This window comes from Balaenoptera ricei, chromosome 3 (assembly GCF_028023285.1).
Source record: "Balaenoptera ricei isolate mBalRic1 chromosome 3, mBalRic1.hap2, whole genome shotgun sequence".
NCBI classification, from domain to species: domain Eukaryota; kingdom Metazoa; phylum Chordata; class Mammalia; order Artiodactyla; family Balaenopteridae; genus Balaenoptera; species Balaenoptera ricei.
This window is the reverse complement of record NC_082641.1, coordinates 91,171,178-91,174,984: the sequence shown is the minus strand read 5'-3', so window position 1 is coordinate 91,174,984 and position 3,807 is coordinate 91,171,178. Positions and strand designations below refer to the sequence as shown.

The following is a 3,807-nucleotide window of genomic DNA, read 5'->3' as shown; positions in this document are numbered from 1 at the left end:
AGATCAAGCAGCCAACAAAGAGCATTTCACATGCGTCAGAAAATTTGCTAAATGCTGTCTGGACACAGACACTCTTTCTAAGGCTTATGCTGTACTAGGGGAGACCTGGTCATCCACAAGCATCTCACAATCATTGCAAAGTTTTTCATAGAAAAAAATAGTATTGATACCACACATTTGTACACCCTTTCTATTTTATATGCTATGTAAACTGATTCACTATTATTTGATATATATACCTTTTTATTTTTACAAATGAGAACTAATTTTCAGAACAATTCTTTGGCGAGGAGCAGCTATTATTAACTCCTTTTGTAATATAAGATTTATAAAAGAATACTGAAAGATCCAAGATAACTTTGGGGAAACTTGGTTTTCATTGGTGTCCTTATGCCCTATGGGCATAATTACCATTTATTTCTGGAACAATGATAAAGTATGAAATGCAAAAATATATTGATAGGGAAAATAGGAGGAAACATTTGAAGTAAAATTGTCCTAGGCATTCTGGTTACCTGGTTATATGGCTGCCGTCTAGGAAAAGATGAGCAAGTGGAATTTGCAGCTTTCATCGATCCCTAGTTTCCTGATCAATTAGTTGAGCCATTTTAGTTACCAGTTTTAGAAACTTAATTCAAACTACCTTATGCAAATAATAAGAATAGAGTAATTTATTGACTCACGTAATAGAGAAACCCATGAGTAGAGCTGGTCAGACAGGTTAAGTTCTGGCATTCAAATATTATTTTCAGGATTTTCTCTCTCTTTCTCTCTCTCTCTCTCACACACACACACACACATACACACACACACACACACACACACACACACACACACATTCACTCACTTTCACAGGTAGGCCATCTCCCCATAGTTGCCAATAGTAGCTGAAGATTGCATAATCCTTTAATCTTTAACAAGGCCATCAGAAAAATAATTTATCTTTCCTAATACATAGATACATGTATAGATAAAATTCCTGGAATTTTGTTGTTTGGATCAACAGAGAATCTGTGCAACAGAGAGCATAGTATAATCCCTTGAACGAAGGAGATAGTGGGTATTATCTATCTCCACCTCAACCACATGCACTGAAGCTACATGAGGGAAACATCCTCCAAAAAACACCAGAAGAAGAGGGATATGTGTGCTGTGAGGTAAGGTAAGATAAGATAAAACAGCAAAATCTCCACTAGGCTTGTGTTCCGCCAGCCACTAAGGGTTAACATAATGTCCTCAAGCAGTTATAACTCCAAAGGGGGATCCCAAACCTCAGAAAGTGTTGAGTGGACCATAGAAAATTACAGAGAATATAGCACTATGGTCTATAATTTAGGATTTTTATCTTCACACTTTTGAACTTGTTCCTCAAAAAGAGCAGTTTCATTCTGTAACTGTCCAGAGGACTCTGTGGGTCCTGCTGTGAGCTGCCCTAGAAATGGTGCTAAGAGAGCAGGGACCAGGGACCAAGAGAAGGACGAGGGAGGCTAGTGCCCCCAAAGATAGGATAGGCTGCTGCTGCCCTAGAGCTTTGATAATGGAACTCCCTGCCAGTGAAAGTCATTTCAGAGAAGAGCCCTTGCAGATGGGAGCAGATGTTGGGAGCCTGTGTCAGGAGCTACTGCCAAGAGCAACTGCCAAAGTTGCTGCTGGGAAGCCACTTTGGGAGCAGAAGGAAAAACTGTCAAAAATCTTAGCCACCTTTTTTTTCCCATCTAAACTGATGTTTAGTTTTAAATTCTTCACTCAGGGGGGCAAACCCCACAGCAACAACCAAACATTTCTTGACAGCCAGAGTATGTTTATTTCACAGGTGATCTACAGGCGCCATGTTGTGTGCACCTGGGGAATTACTACCTGCTTTTGGATAATAAGATACAAGATACTAGTAGCTGACCTTTGATCTCAGAACTGCTAAACATTCTTTTGAAGAGTTGATTTTTTAAAGTTCTTCTTTATCTTTTATTTAGCCATCTTTATCATACCACTGTAAGTAAACACAAGGGTCTAGCGTGAGGGTAAGATCATTGTTCTTTCTAAATACCATGTATTTATATCAATATCTAATTGATATATAAACACAGATCTCAGAAGACTATATATTTCTGTGTATTCCACTCCACAGTAAAGAATCAAATTCATTCCCTTCATCACTCACTCAGTTAATATTTATGTACCCCCTCTCAGCAAAAGATGAAATAAAAATGTAAACTTCATATTTCTGACGTGATTGCCATCTAGTAGAGGAAAGAAGTATGTAAATAAATGTTTAGAAAACAACTGTAACAGGAATACTTGCAAATTGTTGTCTGGAGAAGCTCAAGGGAAAAAGCTGCCTTTGCCCAAAGAACTTGGGTAAAGCTTTACTGAAGATGACACATTTCATCTGATCTAAATGAATGGAAGGCCTAGAAATTCTAACAGGAATGCAAACCTACTGCAGAACTGGGAACCGCATTTCATATTTTAAAGTGTCACCTAGGAAAAGAGGGTTGTGTATATTACAATTTAAATGAAGAAATAAGGTAATTAGGTCTCAGAAGTGTACAGGCTAAATGCCAGATGAATGTTTTGGAAAATATATTTAGTGGACTAAAGGAATATTTCAAATGCTTAATATGTACTTCATAAATATGTACAGTTTCCTCCCAAAGTTTGATATGGTCTATTCCTAGATGATGTGAATTAAAATTAACAGATATAACTGATTTTATCTTTTACTTTTCTAGCCTCTGTTCCTTCTCACTCACTATAATTTTCCTAGCTTTCTTCTCCTGAAGTTCATAGCAAGCAGGAGAAACAAGGTCCCATTGCCTGATTGTTACCATTTACGAAACTATTACTTAGTAAATAACAGATTCTCAGCATTTGCTGAAAGTTATTATGTCATAGGCACTATACTATGTAATTTACAGATATTAAATTATTTAATTCTCTTTAAAATACTGTAAGTAACATAGAATTGAGCCCATTTTTTAGTAAAGAGACTGAAGTTCAGTGACTTTAACCAAGTATCACATAGCTAGTGGGTGGTGATGTTACCACCCTAGCCAGGCTCTCTAGTTTCTGGTGATTTCAACACTAAGGGAATTGGAAAATGTAGTGTAAATTTCTTTAAGAATAGTTGTTTTGCCTTTCTGTGTGAGCACTCATCGTGGTGCCACCAGACGCACCCTCAACATTCAGAACGATGCCAGCGAGTTCATGGACCTGTGCATGCCGCGGAAATGCTCGGCCAGCTACCGCATCATCGATGCCAAGTACCACGCGCCATCCAGATGAACGTGGCCGAGGCTGACACGGTGACAGGCACGTTCAACGGCGAGTTTAAAACCTACGCTATCTGCGGGGCCATTCACAGCATGGGTGAGTCAGATGATTCCATTCTCCGACTGGCCAAGGCTTACGGCATCGTCTCAAAGAACTTCTGACTGGAGAGGATCACAGATGTGGAGTATTTGCCCTAAATAAATAGTGAACACCCACAAAACAAAACAAAGAATATTTGTTTCAAGATGACTATTTTAGTACTTTCTTATCTCAAGAAGAATAATTTTGTCCTCCCAAATATTTTTCCCAAATCATAAAATGCCTTAATATCATGATAAGTTTCATGCTTATTTTTCCCCAAACATCTAAAGACACGACTAAAACTAATGTCATGCAGAAATATTTTAGTGAATCACAAATCAACATAGATCCCAGATAACCAAATACTAACTCATCCTCCAGTAGATCAGCTGTATTCCTGAATATGGAAGCCAGGACATCTTTGTTGTTTATAAGCTTTTTCAACTGCTTATTAAT

General features: G+C 37.9%; 1 pseudogene; it reads left to right on the top strand.

Moving 5' to 3' along the window:
- The first annotated feature begins 1,101 nt into the window (after positions 1-1,101).
- LOC132363369 (small ribosomal subunit protein eS21-like) lies at positions 1,102-3,438 on the top strand (annotated as a pseudogene).
- The last annotated feature ends 369 nt before the right edge of the window (positions 3,439-3,807 follow it).